This window comes from Oncorhynchus tshawytscha, linkage group LG01 (genome assembly GCF_018296145.1).
Source record: "Oncorhynchus tshawytscha isolate Ot180627B linkage group LG01, Otsh_v2.0, whole genome shotgun sequence".
Lineage (NCBI taxonomy): Eukaryota > Metazoa > Chordata > Actinopteri > Salmoniformes > Salmonidae > Oncorhynchus > Oncorhynchus tshawytscha.
Genome location: NC_056429.1, coordinates 43856226 through 43879787, shown reverse-complemented (window position 1 = coordinate 43879787; position 23562 = coordinate 43856226).

The window sequence follows — 23562 nt, the reverse complement described above, 5'->3', positions numbered from 1 at the left end:
GAGCTTGCCAGGTGTCAATGAGGTTGTAATCAGAGAGTATATGTTGGAGAGACTTGGTTGCCTGTGGATTGTAGTTGGTCTTATTAGTTTTGTCCTGCATGTCCAGAATGGCATTCATGTCTGTCCCAATTACCAGTTGGAATTCAGCTTATTCAAGATTTAATTTATAAGAATTTTTGAAACAATACAAAACATAAACACAGACGCACACAAACATCCCCCCTGCCCAGACCCAACTGCTTCTCCCCTCTCCAGAATACGCATCACTCTCCGCCACATGGCCTCAAACTGCACCATTTTGTTTCTCTCCGTCGCCCATGCACTTTCAATATTTAGATAAAGCATTTAACCTTTCCATTGTGTTAAAGATGGATGATTGGTTGATCTCCAGCTTTTAAGTATATGTTTTTTTCAAGATGATTGACGAGAAAAGTATCATCCAACTCATCGGGTATCTCACTACATCCTCATATGCAGTGTTAATTCTAACAATGTCTGTGTCATTGATTGCTAACCCCATTAAGATCGATTTATTTGTAAATATTCTGAAAAAATGTGTTCATGGTCCTACAATATATGCTTAAACTATTGAATTACTTGCTGTGGTAGACATAAGGGATGATATTTCCTTTATAAATCTTGTTTTATGTTCTAAATCTAGGAAATTATGCCAAAATGCTAACAAACAATTGCAGCCATTTGTGTTGCACCCTGACTGTGGTCCAAACACTTAAAAGACACACCCTTGTCCACGTACCCTCGCCTTATGCCCTTGGGGGAATCCCCGTCGCCATCTTGGAGGGTGGTCCAAATGATAAGCCAAGCAAGGGAAGTTTGCAACGTAAGACCCTAAGCCCCTATTTTTAGACGGCTTTGCGAGTGTACAATCATGTTCACCCCGGGGGCTGAAACTCTCCATAATTCAATTTGCGACGATTGTACATCCGCTAAGAAAAGTCCGCAAATACGTAAAAACGACATCAATGGAGAAGTCAACATACAAATGTAAGTTAAAACGAATGCAAATAAGTTAGACATTTTGCTCCTATGTAAAAAGTAAATATGTTTTTGTTTGGTTACATTTTGGAAATTGTAGAAATAAAACATTTCCCTTCTTCAGAAGATCAAGATGGGCAGGCTAACGTTAGTTAGCTAATTCATTTGCTAGCTATCATACAGTAGATATTAAGAATGATAAATATATATAATTGACTGTAGTGCATATAAAGCACCCACAAGCTACTGGTGGCTGAAAACACAATCATTGCGGGATGAACGAGTGACGAACTTCCGGCCAAGGGTGGTCCATTTAAAAATTCTTCCTTTTTTATTTTATTATTATTATTATTATTTTTAATTTTATTTTTATTAATAACAAATCAATACATAAAGCACATGAGGGAACACAAGAATACATAGATTACAAACAATAGACAATCGAGCTAGGGGCGGGGCTGGGGGCGGGGCTAGGGGGTACAATATCACATGACAATTACACAAGGACCTTAAGGGACATGCATATACTTATAATTCTAACAGCTTTTTTGTTAGTAGAGCATTTAACCGTCTTAAAATACAGTTCAATTTCTTTTTGTAGGGTACGAAAATGTGGTTTTCTGTTTGTAAATTTACATTTGTGTACATGAAATTTGGCCAAAAGAATAATGAAATTAATTACATAAAAATGATTCTGCTTATTTCTATTGTATGTAAAGAATCCAAACAGTACATCTCTCCACAATAGTGTAAAATCTTCATAAATGTGTTCAATTATAAACCTACTGATGTCTTGCCACAGTTTTCTTACATGCATACAATGCCAAAAAGATGCACAACTGTTTCTGGGTGGTCATTACAAAAGGAGCAATTTGAGATGATGTTTTCCTCAAACTTCTTCATATAGTGGTTGGCAGGATAATATTTATGAATAATTTTAAAGGAAACTTCCTTAATTTAGTTAACAAGTAGGTATGTGTGTGGCAACATCCAAACTTTTTTCCAACAGATATTATCAATAAATCCATTCCAATAAGGCATGACATAAGGTATAGATACAACATCCTGCTGAAACAAGGATCGTATCGCTCTGTTGTTGAATGGACCAAAAGAGAAACAAATCTTTCCTACTGATGAGTCAACAGGGTCAACAGAAGGTAGGCTCTGAGGGTCAGGTCTTGACATGTTCCTGAATAACATAGCAACACCTGAGGGAATGGCATCTAAAACAATTGCAAAATCTTTAGGTGTTACAGGGACCTTGTAAAGTGATAAGAATTCTTTATAACTGAGTAAAAGACCCTCTGCATTTACCAGTTGGCTCACCAATAGGATATTATTTCGGAACCAATATTCTAAAAACAGAACAAAACATTTTTATACAATATATCCTGATTATTCCATATATAATATCTGTGTGGAGAAAAATTGTGTTTATAAATTAAGGACCATGACAAGAAAACCTGCCGATGAAAAGCAGAAAGTTTCACTGGAACTTTGTCAAAATTATAATTGCAAAACAACATGAAGTTAAGGCCACCAAAAGTAGAGAAGACATGATGAGGAATAAAATTCCAGATAGAAGTGGGTCTTCTTAGGAATTGTTTTATCCAATTGATCTTAAAAGTTTTATATAAAGTAGTAAAGTCCAGAAAATTCAGTCCACCATTCTCATAAGTGTTCATTACAACAGTTTTCCTAATGTAATAGGTATGGTTTCTCCAAAGAAGTTGAAAAGCATCTGGTCTATCTCCTTGCTTATTTTACGGTCAAGATATAAAGATAGAGCACCATATGTTAGTCTAGAGATACCTTCAGCCTTGGTTATTAGGACTCTACCTTTTAAAGATAAGTCCCTCTGTAGCCATTGATTTAGTTTCTTCTGTTTTTTTTAATAAGAGGGTTAAAATTTAGTAAGCCTCTAGAATTCTGATCCTTTTTAATGGTTATGCCTAAATATGTAAGTTCTTCTTTTACTGGAATACCATAATATGAAGGTGTCACACAATCTTTGACAGCTATGAGTTCACATTTATTAATGTTAAGATATAGACCAGACGCTTTGGAAAAGGATTGTATCACATTGATCGATATGGGAATTTGGTTAGCGTCTTTCAGAAAAAGTGTAGTATCGTCAGCCAGCTGGCTTATAATAATTTCTTTACCAGCTATGAAAATACCTTGTACAGGACTATTATTTAAAGAATTTGCAAGAAGTTGGGTGATTAATAAAAACAGGTACGGAGAAATAGGACAACCTTGTCTAATTCCTCTCTTTAACTCAAATCTAGGTGAGGTGCCATATTTCAATTTGATAGAGCTGTTACCATTTGCATAGAGAGTCTTAATAGCCTTACAGAAAAAATCTCCAAAGCCAAGTCTCTCAAGGGAGTGGAAGAGAAACTGATGCTCTACTGTGTCAAATGCTTTATAAAAATCTAAAAATAATATGAAGCTATCCTCAGTTATTAGGTCTGAGTAGTCAAGTACGTCTAATACTAGTCTGACATTGTTAGAAATATGTCTGTTCCTCATGAAGCCTGACTGTGTTTCATCAATGATTGCATCCAGGACTTCTTTAATTATTTTTGCAAGTAGTGAGGCTAATATTTTATAGTCATTATTAAGAAGACAAATTGGACGCCAGTTATCGATGAGCAGCACTTCTTTTTTAGGTTTAGGTATCAGTGTTATTAACCCCTGACTCATTGTAGGAGGGAGAACATTGTTTTTAATACTCTCTAAAAAGACTTCAAATAGGAAGGGAGCTACTTGTTAAGAAAATAATTTGTAAAATTCTGATGTAATTCCATCAACACCTGGTGATGTATTGTTCTTTAGATGTTTGATAGACTCTATAATCTCTTCAACTTTGATGGGTTCATCACACTGTTTAGATTCTATATCACTGATAGAGTGAACATTATTCAGTAAAAAACATATCTGTGGATTCCTGACAGTACGTAGAGCTATACAATTTTCTGTAAAAATTGCTGCAGTATTTAGCGATTAGTTTTTGGTCATCTGTAATAACACCATCAATGTTTAACTTATGGATAGTGTTATTTTTAGAGTGAAATTTCTCAAGTCTAAAGAAATAGGATGAATTCTGTTCTCCCTCCTCAATCCATTTTTTCCTAGATCTAATAAAGGCTCCTTCTGCTGTTAATTTATATATATTATCCAGTTTATTTTGTAACTCAATTAGTTCCATCTTCTCCTCCCCCAAGAGGTCAGCTGGGGACTCCTTCCTTCCTCCCTGGCCCCTTGCCCTGCAAGTGTATACTCATGCGACGTAATGATACGTCATCAAAAGTGTCCACTTAATTTGAGGGCTGAGGGGATAGGGTGTGTCTTTTAAGTGTTTGGACCGTATCCCCTCAGTCGGGGGAAACATCTCTTAACGGGATGTTTCCCCCGACTGAGGGGATACGCTCCAAAGGGAAGTGAGCTTGTGACGCAACTTCTGCTTTTGGACGTGAGTCTCGCTGTTTAGAGTCCCGCTGAAATGAAACATATATGGATGTCTATAGATAGTTGTTCCAGGCTGTATCACAAACGGCCATGACTGGGAGTCCCATAGGGCAGTGCACTATTGGCCCAGTGTCGTCGGGGTTAGGGTTTATTTTAAATACGATTTTTTCTTAACTGACTTGCCTAGTTACACAAATGTTAAATTAAAATAATATAAAAGAGTGCCTGTCTTTCTTCGAGATTAAGTTCTTGCCACAAAGTCTAACACCACATACCAATTTGGTTGGTGTCAACTTTGTCGGAGATTCTGTTATCGTTAAATAACGCTAGCTAATATCCGGAGAGCAGCTATCTGAGGCACGTGCTAGCTTGCTCTCTGAAGTTGCTTCGATCCGGAATATTAACAAGGCGACACTCCATTAACTGGTTGAACAGTGCAGAAGAGTACCAACCCAACACTTGTTTTTCTCTCATCATGACCAGAATGTGGGGCATTTAGTTTCAGCCGTTTATTTTACGCCTGCTAAGTTAAGTTATTTGTGTTGTATCGGGGGCAGTTATGCATCAGGTGATGGGTCAAGTTGTAGGTTAGGTAAGGTTTACATTTTAAAGTAAATCTCAGGGGCTGCATTGCAACGAACAAGCTGGACTTCGCACGTACCTCTGTGTTAATGCTGGTTTCCTTAAAAATATAATACCAGGAGATTACAGAGTTCTAGGATAAAATAACCGTGGTTACAACGAAAAGAACACCAGAATAAATTTGCAGACCATCTGATCTGACGTTGTTACGGTGTCAAACTGGCTCGATAATAGACAGTGGAAATTGTAATTGTCTGCGTTCACTACTCCCGCCCAAATGAAGTAACGTCCTATCAGGGACAACAAAATCGGAAATACGATGTCAATTACGATGATTTGGTTAACATTTTTAATTGCAGACATTTACTTATGCCAACATCGAGGCTACTCTTCTGTGAAAAAAAAGTTATTGAAGACCAACTTAAAATGAATTACATTGTATATGAAAGTTATGGATTGCAGTAACGTGTGAAAGACAATTTCAATAAACATAAAATGAAGCACTTTGCATCTGTTTCTTTGATTAAGGTAATGACTTCCAAATAGAAATACAAGATTATTTCATAAAATACAACAATCAAGATTAGTTTTCAATTTCAAATGTGTGGTCTACAGTTCATGAATATTTAATTTCCCCCTATCGATAAAAATGGCCACATTATATTTCGACAAGTAAAATCATTAATGGATTAAATAAATTGGAAACAAAATTTTTGTAGGAATACACCAACATTACTTTTCCATTCAATCATAAAATGTCTAGGGTAGGCTACATTACCAAAGTAGATTTGCCGTGGTAAACAAGGAAATTAAATACTCTATTTCAGTTGTACAGAGTGATTGTGAAATAGATAAATCATCCATATTCTGATAAAATAGCAAGATTAAATTGTTCCAATGATAATCCTCACCAGAGGGCGAAATAGTCTTGAAAAATCGACATCCGCTTTTGGGAGAGGTAAATCGGTGGCCAATAATGGTTCTAATTGAGATCAGCGGTGTGGGTGATTTTAGCATGTATTGATGGTTAAACGAGAGATCAGGTGCCGATAATCTGGTGGCCATCGACGGTTGCAATTGGCCCAATGTGATTGGATTTAAAAGGAATCGCGCAGAGAGTGGTGCGAAGAATATGGTGGAAGAAAACTCTCTCTCTCGACCATGTTTACACCAATCCAATGCTTTTTAACTTTAGTGGTACATGTAATAAGAATCAAGTTAGCTACCTAGTCAATTTTTTTCCCTGAGCTAGTAATTGCGATGCACAAGCTAGGCCTATTTTAAACATTACAATCCCCTGGCCGCATTTACCCACCAGATTCAGTAGCTTGAAAACCCTCTAAAAGCTTGAAGACTTTATAATGTTAGTTAGTTTTGGAGTCAGAGATAATAGTTTCAGTATAGTTTTAGTTTTTCAAACTGTTTTGTTAATAATTTTATTTCAGTTTACTAAATTGTTTTTTCATGATTAGTTTGTTTCAGTTTTCGTTTACTATAATAACCTTGGCACACACACACACACACACACACACACACACACACATGGGCCAAAACAAAGTATGGTATTGGTATTATCACAGATCTGTGGGTCTCTCGTGTGGCGTACATGTTTCTCTGATAGTGTCAGTTCAATGGGTGTGTGTGTATGTATATGTACCAGTTCCGCCCCAATGCCAATAAAGGCGTGCATTTCACCTCCACAGACACACACACACACGGATGTCAGAGAGGCGACGATCTCGACAAGACACTGCTCGGGGTGGCAGGTAGCCTAGTGGTTAGAGCGACGGCCTGCAGGCTGTTAAGACACAGCAGTGACAGAGGGGAAGAGGGTGTTTTAGGGGAGAGGGGGAACAGGTCTACCCTGTGAAGAGGTGGAGAGATCCGGGGTGGGCAACCCCCCCAAAGAAAACCTTCATTCCAATCATAGATTTCTACTGCTCCTGTAGCCAAAACATTTAACATAATACTTTATTTTCTACAACAACACGCTCACTCATCACACATTGCAGTCTAAGCAAGCTAGAACCACATATGAAAGGGAGTTGGTTAAAGGTATCTTTGCTAGAACCACTAATATGTGGGCTATATCAGTTGATCATCACGGCTTCACTTCAGTATTCTATGGGTGAAGTGAAAGAAGGTAAGGGTTAAACTTAACAATTGGGTATTCATTCCCACTGGTTAAGGTAAGGGTTAAGGTTTGGGATAGGGCTTAAACAGAAATAATAAAAACTCAAAACAAGTGCCAAGCACTGGGATTGATCCTGCGATCCTCGGAGCAAAAGCTCATGGTTTAATGGGAATGGTCACCCTAGCAAGCCACAAGCCTACTAGATGTTAATAGGCACTTGCGTTGCCCCTACTGGATGGCATCTCTCGATGTTCTAGGGATCTGGATAAACGTCTAATACTGCAGTGGGATTTGGTGTGACCTGGCTGGAATGTAGGCTAGAATAGATGAATCAGCTCGTTAGCTAGACAATGCTGTCAAAATAAGCTAACTAGTCTTTAATTGATCCGAATTTGTTCTGCTACTGACAAACAGTTGACCTGCAGTTTCTCCGTTCCCTGTCCCTGACAGTAAGACACATATAAGCAACTCCAAAGTAACCTACAACTGACAGTATTAATTTCAAACTCACTGTCCGGTGCTGGTAAGTAGCTTGTGCGCTTACTGCCGTTTTTTCAAATTTCATGAGTAATGTTCTACTTTGATGGGCAATTCGTTGCATTTAATGTTGCAATAGAGAAAAGAGACTAAAAATGTTTAAAAGTTATTTGTTTGAAATAAAAACCCACCACCAATCAAAAGGACACTTCTTCATAGGATGGCTGTATCTGTGCACGTGTCTGCACACACAAAGGATAGGTTCATGTACATGACTCATTCTTCACATCATTATAAGGCATCTCTCCTGTGTCTCAATTATACAAAGCTCTCCCTACAGCTAAAACTGTATCTCTCTCTGTTTCTAACAGCGTTATTATTCCGTATCTACATTTATGTTGGTCTGTGAAGTCTTACATCTAAACAACCTTGAATGATCAGGGATACTGACTATGGGTTGCAATTATACTTGTGCAAACCTCACACATATTGCCTGCAAGTTTATCTGGCTATCAATAAGTAACATCACATACATACTTTCCTGTGGCTGGGAGATGGCATATGGAAACAAATGACCTAACTGGCTGCTGTAACAGGTCAGCTTTACTCACTCTAACCGCCTCACTCTAACCTCTAAAACTCCTGGACACATGTTTTATTTATTTAACTAGGCAAGTCAGTTAAGAACCAATTCTTATTTACAATGACGGCCTACACCGGCCAAACCCGGACAATGCTGTGCCAATTGTGCACCGCCCTATGTGACTCCCAATCACGGCCGGTTGTGATACAGCCTGGATTTGAACCAGGATGTCTGTAGTGATGCCTCAAACACTGAGATGCAGTGCCTTAGACCGCTGCGCCACTCTGGAGCCCACATGCTCCCCTCCTCTCATTTTCTCTCTTCTGATCCCTCCATCTGCTGGCTGTATGAAGTATGATCTCTATCACATCAGCTTTGACTACAGCCTCTGTGTGTTTCACACAGCAGTCATAGTCAACCCCAGACACAGGCAGTTAGAAAAAAAGACGACAGAGAAAACTTTTACAGTAAATATATGAAGCCTGTGGCTCTACCAAGGTGACATATGTAATACATACATAAAAATGACAGACGATGTATAGTGTACAAAAAATGTAATCATTTCAAACGCATGTCGAAATACAGTGATAACCTGTTTAATCTTTAAAGATGTGATATTATACTTATCATACTTATAAAACTTTAGATTTGCAGAAAACAATTTTATGAAATAAATTGTATTTTTATGAAATATATTTGACCATATTTCTGTACGTGTTCAGATGTCATTGTGCATTGGTGACAATGTAAATAATCTGTAGTTTTTATTATGAATTTGACAATTTCAAATCAAATCGACTTTTATTTGTAACATGCGCTGAAATGCTTACTTACAAGCCGTTAACCAACAATGCAATTAAGAAAAATAAGAATTAAGAAAGATTTACTGAATAAACTTAAGTAAAAAATAAAAGAGCAACAATAAAATAACAATAATGAGGCTACATATAGGGGGTACCAGTACCGAGTCAATGTGCAGGGGTACAAATTATTGGATGGTAATAAGTAAATGTAGGTAGGGGTAAAGTGACTATGCATAAATAGACAATTAACCGCAAGTAGCAGCAGCGTAAAAAAAAAAGAGGAGGTCATTGCAAATAGTCCAGGTAGCCATTTTATTAGCTGTTGAACAGTCTTATGGCTTGGGGGTAGAAAATGTTAAGAAGCCTTTTGGACCTAGACTTGGCGCTCCGGTACTGCTTGCTGTGCGGTAGCAGAGAGAACAGTCTATGACTAGGGTGGCTGGAGTTTTTGGCAATTTTTAGGGCCTTCCTCTGACAACGCCTGGTATAGAGGTACTGGATGGCAGGAAGCTTGGCCCAAGTGATGTCCAGGGCAGTACACACCTTTCGGTCGGAGGCCGAGCAGTTACCATACCAGGCAGTGATGCAACCTGTCAGGACGCTCTCGATGGTGCAGCTCTAGAACTTTGAAGATCTAAAGACACATATTTTCACATCTTTCAAATCTTTCACATCTTTCAAATCTTTTCAGACTCCTGAGGTGGAATAGACATTGTCATGCACTCTTCACTACTGTCTTGGTGTGTTTGGACCATGATAATTTGTTGGTGATTTGGACCCCAAGGAACATGAAGCTCTCAACCTGCTCCACTACAGCCCCGTCGATGAGAATGGGGGTGTGCTCGGCCCTCCTTTTCCACGATCATCTCCTTTGTCTTGATCACTTTGAGGGAGAGGTTGTTGTCCTAGCACCACACTTCGAGGTCTTTGACCTCCTTTCTATAGACTGTCTCAATGTTGTCGGTGATCAGGCCTACCACTGTAGTGTCGTCTGCAAACTTAATGATGGTGTTGGAGTCGTGCTTGGCCACACAGTCATGGGTGAACAGGGAGTACAGGAGAGGACTGAGCATTCACCCCTGAGGGGCCCCTGTGTTGAGGATCAGCGTGGCAGACATGTTGTTGCCTACCCTTACCAACTGGGGGCGGCACGTCAGGAAGTCCAGGATCCAGTTGCAGAGGAAGGTGTTTCGCCCCAGGGTCCTTAGCGTAGGTCTTCCTTTTGTCCAGGTGGGAAAAGGCAGTGTTGAGTGCAATAGAGATTGCATAATCTGTGGACCTGTTGGGGTAGTATGCAAATTGGAGTCCGTCTAGGGTTTCTGGGATGATGGTGTTGATGTGAGCCATGATCAGCCTTTCAAAGCACTTCATGGCTACAGACGTGAGTGCTACGGGTCGATAGTCATTTAGGCAGGTTCTTGGTGTTCTTGAGCACAGGGACTATGGTGGTCTGCTTGAAACATGTAGGTATTATAGACTCAACCAGGGACAGGTTGAAAATGTCAGTTGGTCAGCGCATGCTTCGAGTACACGTTCTGGTAATCCGTGTGGCCCTGCGGCCTTGTGAATGTTGACCTGTTTAAAGGTCTTACATTGGCTACGGCGAGCGTAATCACACAGTCATCCAGAACAGCTTGTGCTCTCATGCATGCTTCAGTGTTGCTTGCCTTCAAGCGTGCATAGAAGTAATTTAGCTCGTCTGGTTGGCTTGTGTCACTGGGAAGCTCGCGGCTGGGTTTCCCTTTGTAGTCCGTAATAGTTTGCAAGCCCTGCCATATCCAACGAGTGTTGGAGCAAGTGTAGTAGGAATTAATCTTAGTCCTAATTTGATGCTTTGCATGTTTGATGATTGATCTGAGGGCGTAGCGGGATTTCTTATAAGCTTCCGAGTTAGAGCCCCGCTCCTTGAATGCAGCAGCTCTACCCTTTAGTTCAGTGCGGATGTTGCCTGTAATCCATGGCTTGTGGTTGGGGTACGTACGGTCACTGTGGGGACAACGTCATTGATGCACTTATTGATGAAGCCAGTGACTGATGTGGTGTACTCCTCAATGTCATCGGATGAGTTCCGGAATATATTCCAGTCTGTGCTAGCAAAAGAGTACTTTAGCTTAGCATCTGCTTCGTCAGACCACTTCATTATTGAGCGAGTCACTGGTACTTCCTGCTTTAGATTTTGCTTGTAAGCATGAATCAGGAGGATAGAATTATGGTCAGATATGCCAAATCTAGGGCGAGGAAGAGCTTTGTATGCGTCTCTGTGTGTGGAGTAAAGGAGGTCTAGAGTTTTTTTTCTCCTCTGGTTGCACATGTAACATGCTGGTAGAAATTAGGTAAAACGGATGCATGAAAGTCACTGGCCACTAGCAGTGCTGCCTCTGGATGAGCATTTTCTTGTTGCTTATGGCTTTATACAGCCCGTTGAATGTGGTCTTAGTGCCAGCATTTGTGGCGGTAAATAGACAGCTGTGGAAAATATAGATGAAAACTCTTTTTGTAAATAGTGTGGTCTACAGCTCATCATGAGATACTTTACCTCAGGCGAGCAAAACCTATAGACTTGTGTAATATTTGATTTTGCGCACCCCCTGTTATTGACAAATAGACACAGACTGCAACCCCTCGTCTTACCGGAGGCAGCTGTTCTGTCTTGCTGATGCACGGAAAAACCAGCCAACTGTATGTTATCCATGTCATCGTTCAGCCACGACACGGTGAAACATAAGATATTACAGTTAATGTCCCATTGGTAGGATAGTCTTGAACGGAGCTCATCCAGTGTATTCTCCAATGATTGCACGTTGGCCAATAGGACGGACGGTAGAAGCCGGTTACCCACCCGCTGACAAATTCTCACAAGGCACCCGACCAATGTGTCCCCTGTATCGGCGTCTTCTCTTCATGCGAATGACGAGGATTTGGGCCGGGTTGGGTATCTGGAGTAAATCCTTCACATCTGACTTCTTAAAGTTTTTTTTGTTGCCCTGTTCGAGGTGAGTAATCACTGTTCTCATATCTAGAAGCTCTTTTCGGTCATAAGAGACGGTGGCAGAAACATTATGTACAAAATATGTTCCAAACAATGCGAAAATACACACAAAATAGCACAACTGGTTAGGATCCCGTAAAACGGCAGCCATTCTTTCTGGAACACTTCTGATAGCTAGTTACTTTGTAAAAAAAAATACATGTAAAGCCAAAATGTCTTGAGTCAATCAGTATTCAATGCCTTTGTTATTTTTATTTTATTTTATTTATTTCACCTTTATTTAACCAGGTAGGCAAGTTGAGAACAAGTTCTCATTTACAATTGCGACCTGGCCAAGATAAAGCAAAGCAGTTTGACAGGTACAACAACAGAGTTACACATGGAGTAAAACAAACATACAGTCAATAATACAGTAGAAAAATAAGTCTATATACAATGTGAGCAAATGAGGTGAGATAAGGGAGGTAAAGGCAATAAAAGGCCATGGTGGCGAAGTAAATACAGTATAGCAAGTAAAAACAATATAAAAAAATAAACACTGGAATGGTAGATTTGCAGTGGAAGAATGTGCAAAGTAGAGATAGAAATAATGGGGGTGCAAAGGAGCAAAATAAATAAATACAGTAGGGGGAGAGGCAGTTGTTTGGGCTAAATTATAGATGGGCTATGTACAGGTGCAGTAATCTGTGAGCTGCTCTGACAGCTGGTGCTTAAAGCTAGTGAGGGGGATAAGTGAGGGTGATAAGTGTTTCCAGTTTCAGAGATTTTTGCAATTCGTTCCAGTCATTGGCAGCAGAGAACTGGAAGGAGAGGCGGCCAAAGTAAGAATTGGTTTTGGGGGTGACCAGAGAGATACAGTGGGGAGAACAAGTATTTGATAACCTGAACAATCAGCAGTGTTTCCTACTTACAAAGCATGTAGAGGTCTGTCATTTTTATCATAGGTACACTTCAACTGTGAGAGACGGAATCTAAAACAAAAATCCAGAAAATCACATTGCATGATTTTTAAGTAATTCATTTGCATTTTATTGCATGACATAAGTATTTGATCACCTACCAAACAGTAAGAATTCCGGCTCTCACAGACCTGTTAGTTTTTCCTTAAGAAGCCCTCCTGTTCTCCACTCATTACCCGTATTAACTGCACCTGTTTGAACTCGTTACCTGTATAAAAGACACCTGTCCACACCCTCAATCAAACAGACTCCAACCTCTCCACAATGGCCAAGACCAGAGAGCTGTGTAAGGACATCAGGGATAAAATTGTAGACCTGCACAAGACTGAGATGGGCTACAGGACAATAGGCAAGCAGCTTGGTGAGAAGGCAACAACTGTTGGCGCAATTATTAGAAAATGGAAGAAGTTCAAGATGACGGTCAATCACCCTGGTCTGGGGCTCCATGCAAGATCTCACCTTGTGGGGCATCAATGATCATGAGGAAGGTGAGGGATCAGCCCAGAACTACACGGCAGGACATGGTCAATGACCTAAAGAGAGCTGGGACCACAGTCTCAAAGAAAACCATTAGTAACACACTACGCCGTCATGGATAAAAATCCTGCAGCGCACGCAAGGTCCCCCTGCTCAAGCCAGCGCATGTCCAGGCCCGTCTGAAGTTTGCCAATGACCATCTGGATGATCCAGAGGAGGAATGGGAGAAGGTCATGTGGTCTGATGAGACACAAATAGAGCTTTTTGGTCTAAACTCCACTTGCCGTGTTTGGAGGAAGAAGAAGGATGCGTACAACCCCAAGAACACCATCCCAACCGTGAAGCATGGAGGTGGAAACATCATTCTTTGGGAATGCTTTTCTGCAAAGGGGACAGGACGACTGCACCATATTGAGGGGAGGATGGATGGGGCCATGTGTCGCGAGATCTTGGCCAATAACCTCTTTCCCTCAGTAAGAGCATTGAAGATGGGTCGTGGCTGGGTCTTCCAGCATGACAACGTCCCGAAACACACAGCCAGGGCAACTAAGGAGTGGCTCCGTAAGAAGCATCTCAAGGTCCTGGAGTGGCCTAGCCAGTCTCCAGACCTGAACCCAATAGAACATCTTTGGAGGGAGCTGAAAGTCCGTATTACCCAGCGACATGCCCTGAAACCTGAAGAATCTGGAGAAGGTCTGTATGGAGGAGAGGGCCAAAATCCCTGATCCAGTGTGTGCAAACCTGGTCAAGAACTACAGGAGACGTATGATCTCTGTAATTGCAAACCAAATTTTAAGTTCTGCTTTTATGATGTATCAAATGATTATGTCATGCAATAACATGCAAATGAATTACTTAAAAATCATACAATGTGATTTTCTGGATTTTTGTGTGTACAAAAATGTGTAATCCACATCATGAAGTGTACCTATGATAACAATTACAGACCTCTACATGCTTTGTAAGTAGGAAATCCTGCAAAATCGGCAGTGTATCAAATACTTGTTCTTTTCACTGTATACCTGCTGGAGCGCGTGCTACAGGTGGGTGCTGCTATGGTGACCAGCGAGGTGAGATAACGCTGCATTACCTAGCAGGGTCTTGTAGATGACCTGGAGCCAGTGGGTTTGGCGACGAGTATGAAGCGAGGGCCAGCCAAAGAGAGTGTACAGGTCGCAGTGGTGGGTAGTATATGGGGCTTTGGTGACAAAACGGATGGCACTGTGATAGACTGCATCCAGTTTGTTAAGTAGGGCTATTTTGTAAATGACGTCACTGAAGTCGAGGATCGGTAGGATGGTCAGTTTTACAAGGGTATGTTTGGCAGCATGAGTGAAGGAGGCTTTGTTGCAAAATAGAAAGCCAATTCTAGATTTAACTTTGGATTGGAGATGTTTGATGTGAGTCTGGAAGTAGAGTTTACAGTCTAACCAGACACCTAGGTATTTGTAGTTGTCCACATATTCTAAGTCAGAACCGTTCAGAGTAGTGATGTTGGACGGGCGAGCAGGTGCAGGCAGCGATCGGTTGAAGAGCATGCATTTAGTTTTACTTGTATTTAAGAGCAATTGGAGCCCACGGAAGGAGAGTTGTATGGCATTGAAGCTCATCTGGAGAGTTGTTAACACAGAGTCCAAAGAAGGGCCAGAAGTATACAGAATGGTGTCGTCTGTGTAGAGGTGGATCAGACACTCACCAGCAGCAAGAGCGACATCATTGATGTATACAGAGAAGAGAGTCGGTCCAAGATTTGAACCCTGTGGCACCCCCATAGAAACTGCCAGAGGCCCGGACAACAGGCCCTCCGATTTGACACACTGAACTATCAGAGAAATAATTGGTGAACCAGGCGGGGCAATCATTTGAGAAACCAAGGCTATCGAGTCTGCCGATGAGGATGTGGTGATTGTCAGAGTCGAAAGCCTTGGCCAGGTTAATGAATACGGCTGCACAGTATTGTTTCTTATCGATGGCGGTTAAGATATCGTTTAGGACCTTGAGCGTAGCTGAGGTGCACCCATGACCAGCTCTGAAACCAGATTGCATAGCGGAGAAGTTATGGAGGGATTCGAAATGGTAGGTAATCTGTTTGTTGACTTGGCTTTCGAAGACCTTAGAAAGGCAGGGTAGGATAGATATAGGTCTGTAGCAGTTTGGGTCAAGAGTGTCCCCACCTTTGAAGAGGGGGATGACCGTAGCTGCTTTCCAATCTTTGGGAATCTCAGACGACACGAAAGAGAGGTTGAACAGGCTAGTAATAGGGGTTGCCACAATTTTGGCAGATAATTTTAGAAAGAAAGGGTCCAGATTGTCAAGCCCGGTTGATTTGTAGGGGTCCAGATTTTGCAGCTCTTTCAGAACGTCAGCTGACTGGATTTGGGAGAAGGAGAAATGGGTAAGGCTTGGGCGAGTTGCTGTGGGGGGTGCAGTGCTGTTGACCGGGGTCTGGGTAGCCAGGTGGAAAGCATGGCCAGCCGTAGAAAAATGCTTATTGAAATTCTCAATTATAGTGGATTTATCGGTGGTGACAGTGTTTCCTATCCTCAGTGCAGTGGGCAGCTGGGAGGAGGTGTTTTTATTCTCCATGGACTTTACAGTGTCCCAGAACATTTTTGAGTTTGTATTGCAGGAAGCAAATTTCTGCTTAAAAAAGCTAGCCTTGGCTTTTCTAACTGCCTGTGTGTATTGGTTTCTAGCTTCCCTGAAAAGTTGCATATCACGGGGGCTGTTCGATGCTAATGCAGAACGCCATAGGATGTTTTTGTGTTGGTTAAGGGCAGTCAGGTCTGGAGAGAACCAGGGGCTATATCTGTTCCTGGTTCTAAATTTCTTGAAAGGGGCATGCTTTTTTAAGATGGCGAGGAAGGCATTAAAAAAAAAAACAGGCATCCTCTACTGACGGGATGAGGTCAATGTCCTTCCAGGATACCCTGGCCAGGTCGATTAGAAAGGCTGTAAGGTCCCTCAGTCCAGCAGTGAATTTCAAACACAGATTCAACCACAAAGACCAGGGAGGTTTTCCAATGCCTCACAAAGAAGGAAATTTACTGGTAGATGGGTAAAAACATTTTTTTTAACATTGAATATCCCTCTGAGCGTGGTAAAGTTATTCATTACACTTTGGATGGTGTATCAATATGCCTAGTCACTACAAAGATACAGGCATCCTTCTTAACTCAGTTGCCGGAGACGAAGGAAACCGCTCAGGGATTTTACCACGAGGCCAATGGTGACTTTAAAACAGTTACAGAGTTTAATGGCTGTGATAGAAGAAAACTGAGGAAGTGTCAACAAGACTGTAGTTACTCCACAATACTAACCTAACTGAAAAAGTGAAAAGAAGGAAGCCTGTACAGAATAAAATATTCCAAAACATGCATCCTATTTGCAAAAAGGCACTTAAGTAAAACTGCAAAAAAAATAAGGCAAGGAAATTACCTTCATGTCCTGAATACAAAGCGTAATATTTGGGGCAAATCCAACACAAGACATCACGGAGTACCACGTTTCATATTTTCAAGCACGGTAGTGGTTGCATCATGTTATGGGTATGCTTGTCATCAGTAAGGACTAGGGAGTTCTTTATGATAAAAATCAATGGAATAGAGCTAAAGGCTGTCTAGTAATGATCAACAATCAACTTCACAGAGCTTGGAAGAATTTTAAAAAGAATAATGGGCAAATATTGTGCTCTTAGAGGCTTAACCAAAAAGACTCAAAGCTGTAATCGCCGCCAAATGTGATTCTATAAAGTTTTCACTCAGGGGTGTGAATACTTATGTAAATTACATACACTACATGACCAAAAGTATGTGGACACCTCAAACATCTCATTCCAAAATCATGGGCATAAATATGGAGTTGGTCCCCACTTTGCTCAGCCTCCACTCTTCTGGGAAGGCTTTCCACTAGATGTTGGAACATTGCTGCGGGGACTTGCTTCCTTTCAGCCACAAGAGCATTAGTGAGGTCGGACACTGAATTTGGGCGATTAGGCCTGGCTCGCAGTCGGTGAGCCAATTCATCCCAAAGGTGTTTGATGTGGTTGAGGTCAGGGCTCTGGGCAGGCCAGTCAAGTTCTTCCACCCTGATCTCGACAAAGCATTTCTGTATGGACCTCGCTTTGTGCACGGGGGCATTGTCATGCTGAAACAGGAAAGGGCCTTCCCCAAACTGTTGCCACTGATCCAGAGTCCAATGGCAGCAAGCTTTACACCACTCCAGCCGACGCTTGTCATTGCACATGGTGATCTTAGGCTTGTGTGCGGCTGTTTGGCCATGGAAATCCACATCATGAAGCTTCTGTTGAAGAGTTATTGTGCTGACATTGCTTCCAAAGCCAGTTTGGAACTCAGTAGAGAGTGTTGCAACCGAGGAAAGACGATTTACGTTCTACACGTTTCATGACTAGAAGATCCCGTTCTGTGAGCTTGTGTGTCCTAACACTTTGCAGTTGAGCCATGGTTGCCCTTAGATGTTTCCACTTCACAATAACAGCATTTAAAGTTGACCGGGACATCTCTAGCAGGGCAGACATTTGACGAACTGACTTGTTGGAAAGGTGGCATCCTATGACAGTGCCATGTTAAAAGTCACTGAACTGTTCAGTAAGGCCATTCTACTGCCAAACAGGTGTGGCTAAAATAGCCAAATCCACTAATTTGAAGGGGTTTCCACATACTTTTGTCTCTATATTGTATTTTGGTATTTCATTTTCAATAAATTCGCAACAATTTCTAAAAACATTTTTCCACTTCGTCATTATGGGGTATTGTGTGTAGATGGATGAGAATAAAATCTATTTGATCCATTTTGAACACTACAAATTGTGGAATAAGTCAAGGGGTATGAATACTTTCTGAAGGCACTGGAGTTGCTTACCAAGACATTGAATGTTCCTGAGTGGCATACAGTTTGAAAGTGGTTGTCTACCAATGATCAACAACCAGCTTGACAGAGCTTGACAATTTTTAAAAGGATTATGTGTAAATATTGTACAATCCAGTTGTGCAAAGCTTTTACAGACTTACCCAGAAAGAGGCTGCCAAAGGTTGAATACTTATGTAATCAACAAATTGTCACGGCTCAGGAGAAGACCCAGACACAGACAGTTAGAAAATAAGTAACAAAAGTTTAATACAAAGACAGGGGGCAGGAAAACAGCAGGTCAAGGGCAGGCAGAGGTCAGTAAATCCAGAGCAGAGTCCGAAAGGTACAGAACGGCAGGCAGGCTCGGGGCAGCAGAATGGTCAAAAGCGGGAAAACGGGGACTAGAGGAGAAAAAAAACAGGAGTACGGGAAAAATGCTGGTAGGCTTGACGAGACAAGACGAACTGGCAACAGACAAACAGAGAACACAGGGGATAATGGGGAAGATGGGCGACACCTGGAGGGGGGTGGAGACAAGCACAGAGACAGGTGAAACAGATCAGGGTGTGACAGATATATTTCTGTTTTATTTTTCATTCATGTTTTACAAATGTTAGAATTTTTCTTCCACTTTGACATTACAGAATATTTTCTGTAGATCTTCAACAAAATAAATGACAATTAAATCAATTTTAATCCCAGTTTGTAACACAACAAAATGTGGAAAAAGTCAAAAGTTGTGAATACCTTCTGAAGGCACTGTATACAATATTGTTCAAATTAAGAGCACTAAAGACATTTGGCCATGTCACCTTTTAATCTGAGCCATTTTGTTTTCAACAATTAAGAAAGAGCTCAACTTCTTTTTTTAATGTTTATCAGTCAGTCAGTCTACCTCAGAAAGGTACCTCTGATTCCTCAGTCACGCATCCAGCTACAGTATATTACCCCCCCCCCCATCCTTCTCAGCTGATTGTACACGGGAGAAGACAGACACCTAGAAGTTTGCAGATGGGGAAGAAAGTGAAAGAGAACACAATCTATACACACAAAAAAAATCCTCAAACCCAATGAAAGATCTCAGCTAAATAAACAATATCAGTGAGAGAAAATACGTTTGCCATTGGTTTAATGCAGATCAATGGTGTGTGCCACTTTTAGAACAATGGAAATCCAACACCATTATTAAACAGATTTCCACCACAGAAACAGCTAGGCTCATGTGTGCGGAGTGCATATTGAACCATGAGGATCTCTTGTTGCAGCTCCCCTCGCTGCCTGATGCATTACGTTTCATCCAGCCATCTAATTATTCCCTCAGAAACCTGAAATTTGAAGTTACAAAAGAGCGTCCCTATCTGTCACTGAGCGCCATTGATCTTATTGAAAGAAAATGTGGGTGTAGAGGAAACCCAATATAACTCCATGCCATTAAATTCCACACAGCATTATTCACCAACAGAATTGACAGATTTCCCTGAGACATTTCTTTTAATCTTCAACTGTTGTTCAAGAAGAGAAAAAAAACTACACTTCAGGCCTTTTCCCTTTTTCCATATTTGTGAGGTTAACAAAAAGGCTATTGAAGTAGGGAGAAAAAAAAATACTCTTCCTTATAACTTGTTGATTATTAACAATGAGGAGGAAAATACATGTGTATGTGTTGTATTAGGGTTGTGTGAATTGTCAGGCTGTATTATTCATTGTCAAAAATATACACTGAGTGTACAAAACATTAGGAACACCTGCACTTTCCATGACATAGACCAGGGGTGTCAAACTCATTCCATGGAGTTCCTTACTAATCCGTGACCTTATTTCATCAATCAGGTCCAAGGGAGGAGCGAAAACCCGCAGACACTCGGCCCTCCGTGGAATGAGTTTGACACTTGAAAACTATGAGCCGTTATTGATGTCAGTGAAGATGAAATGGCAGGTTAAATAGTGATTTTTAAGCCATGAGACATGGATTGTGTATGTGTGCCAGCCATTCCGAGGGTAAATGGGCAAGACAAAAGATTTAAGTGCCTTTGAACGGGGTATGGTAGTACGTGCCAGGCGCACCTGTTTGAGTGTGTCAAAAACTGCAATGCTGCTGGGTTTTTCACGCACAACAAGTTTCCCATGTGTATAAAGAATGGTCCACCACCCGAAGGACATCCAGCCAACTTAACCCAACTGTGGGAATAATTGGAGTAAACATGGGCCAGCATCCCTTTGGAACACTTTCGACACCTTGTAGACGAATTGAGTAAAAGGGTGTGCAACTCAATATTAGGAAGGTGTTCCTAATGGTTTTGTGTAGTTTAAGATCATAATTGTTTCCAATTATTATGTAGGCCTATTGTATGGTTTTGTGACAAAGAGAGAGAGAGAACCTGTAGATCTATATGTGTGTTTGTGCATATGCCTGTGTCCAGGTATGGGATGGAGGGGGCAGCTCAACCTTTTCTTTCTGTAATGATCAGAGTACGGTAATTGGTAAACATTACAATAATATAGAGGTTATTGTAACGCTCGTCTGTGGTGGAAGAAGAGGAGGACCAATGCGCAGCGTGGTAAGTGTCCATATTGATAATTTATTATCATGAACACAAAAACAAAACAGTCCTGTACGGTGAATACACAAAACAGGAAACAATAACCCACGAAACACAGGTGGGAAAAGGCTACCTAAGTATGGTTCTTAGTCAGAGACAACTAACAACACCTACCTCTGATTGAGAACCATACCAGGTCAAACGCAAAACACAACATAGAAAAACGAACATAGACAACACACCCCAACTCATGCCCTGACCAACCTAAAACAAAGACATAAAGGAACTAAGGTCAGAACGTGACAGCACCCCCCCAAAGGTGCGGACTCCGGCCGCAAAACCTGAACCTATAGGGGAGGGTCTGGGTGGGTGTCTGTCCACGGTGAGGGCTCTGGCGCGGGACGTGGACCCCACTCCACCATAGTCTTTCTCCGCCTCTTAACCCGCCTCCGTGGCGCCTTTAGAGCGGCCTCGGACTGGGGACCCTAGCAACGGGTCCCGAATGGACGGGAGATTCCGGACAGGCGGGAGACTCTGGCAGCGCTGGACAGAGACGGAGAGACAGCCTGGTGCGGGGGGGGGCTGCCACCGGAGGCCTGGTGAGTGGAGGAGGCACCGGATAGACCGGACCGTGGAGGCGCACTGGAGGTCTCGAGCACCGAGCCTGCACAACCCTACCTGGCTGGATACTCCCCGTAGCCAGGCCAATCCGGCGAGGTGGAATAGACCGCACTGGGCTGTGCTGGCAAACCGGGGACACCATGCGTAGGGCTGGTGCCATGTACCTCAGCCCGAGGAGACGCACTGGAGACCAGATGCGCTGAGCCGGCTTCATAGCACCTGGCTCGATGCCCACTCTAGCCCGGCTGATACGAGGCGCTGCGATGTAATGCACCGGGCTATGCCTGCGCACCGGGGACACCGTGCGCCTCACAGCATAACACGGTGCCTGCCTGGTCCACCTCTCTCCACGGTAAGCACGGGGAGTTGGCTCAGGTCTCTGACTTAGCCACACTCCTCGTGTGCCCCCTCCCAATAAAGTTTTGGGGCTGCCTCTCATCCCAGCCGCGCTGCCGTGCTGCCTCCTCATGGTGTTCCCCAGCCTGTGCCCAGGGTCCCTTGCCGTCCAGAATCTCCTCCCATGTCCAGGAGTCCCAAGATTTCTGCTGCTGCCCGATACCACACTGCTTGGTTCTTTGGCGGTGGGTGATTCTGTAACGGTCGTCGGTGGAAGAAGGTGAGGACCAAAGCGCGGCGTGGTACTTGTTCATGTTATTTATTAAACTGAACAACATCAAATAAACGCACAACCGAAACAGCTCTGTCAGGTGCAAACCACACTAAACAGAAAGTATAATCACCCACAACTCAAGGGTGAAAACATGCTGCCTAAGTTTGGTTCTCAATCAGGGACAACGATTGACAGCTGCCTCTGATTGAGAACCATACCAGGCCAAACACAGAAATACCAAATCATAGAAAAAAGGACATAGACTGCCCACCCGACTCATGCCCTGACCATACTAAAAAAAAGACATCACAAAGGAACTAAGGTCAGAACGTGACAGTTATAGGAAGACCTGTGCGAAGGGCAGCAATGTGAAACTGGTGACATTAAGGTCACGTGATTATACGGTTATTTTTCAAAATAAAGGTCCCCCCTGACATTTTTTTCTTAAATGGATGTTGTTCTGATTTAAAATCACAAAAAATATATAGTTTTAAAGGTACGTAAACATACATTTATTAAAAATACATTTAAAAAAAAAAATTAATCACAATTATTATACAGTGAGGCAAAAAAGTATTTAGTCAGCCACCAATTGTGCAAGTTCTCCCACTTAAAAAGATGAGAGAGGCCTGTAATTTTCATCATAGGTACATTTCAACTATGACAGACAAAATTAGAAAACAAATCCAGAAAATCACATTGTAGGATTTTTTATGAATTTATTTGCAAATTATGGTGGAAAATAAGTATTTGGTCAATAACAACAGTTTATCTCAATACTTTGTTATATACCCTTTGTTGGCAATGACAGAGGTCAAACGTTTTCTGTAAGTCTTCACAAGGTTTTCACACACTGTTGCTGTTCATTGTAAATAAGAATTTGTTCTTAACTGACTTGCCTAGTCACATTTTTTTTAAAGTATCAACTTTGCTGTGGGGTCATTGGAAGCTGCAGTTTTGAAATATAATTGTAAGATTCTCTTAGAAGAACTATATTGGTGTCACGACTTCCACCGAAGGTGGCTCCTCTCCCTGTTCGGGCGGCACTCGGCGTCACCGGTCTACTAGCTGCCACCAATTCCTTTTTTATTTTCTGTTAGTTTTGTCTTGATTGTTTTCACCTGTTACTTATTTGTTGTTAATTATGGCCTATCTAAACTTCCAGGGCCCGCCTGCTTTTTGTGCGGGCTTATTCTCACTGTCAGTGGTGAAATTGTTTTGCTTATACGTATTTTGCTGTCTGTTATTTTCCCTGGTTTTGGGGACATACCTGATTATTGGTCATTTTGCCTGTTTGTTGGCTAGACCCAGCTTAATAAACGTAGGCATTGGAAGCATTGCTCTCTGCGCCTGACTCCACACCCACCACTCCTAGCTATTCGTGACAATTGGCAAGCCAATTCAAGCATTGCCAATACGCCTAACTTTACTAGTGTCTTTATTAGAGC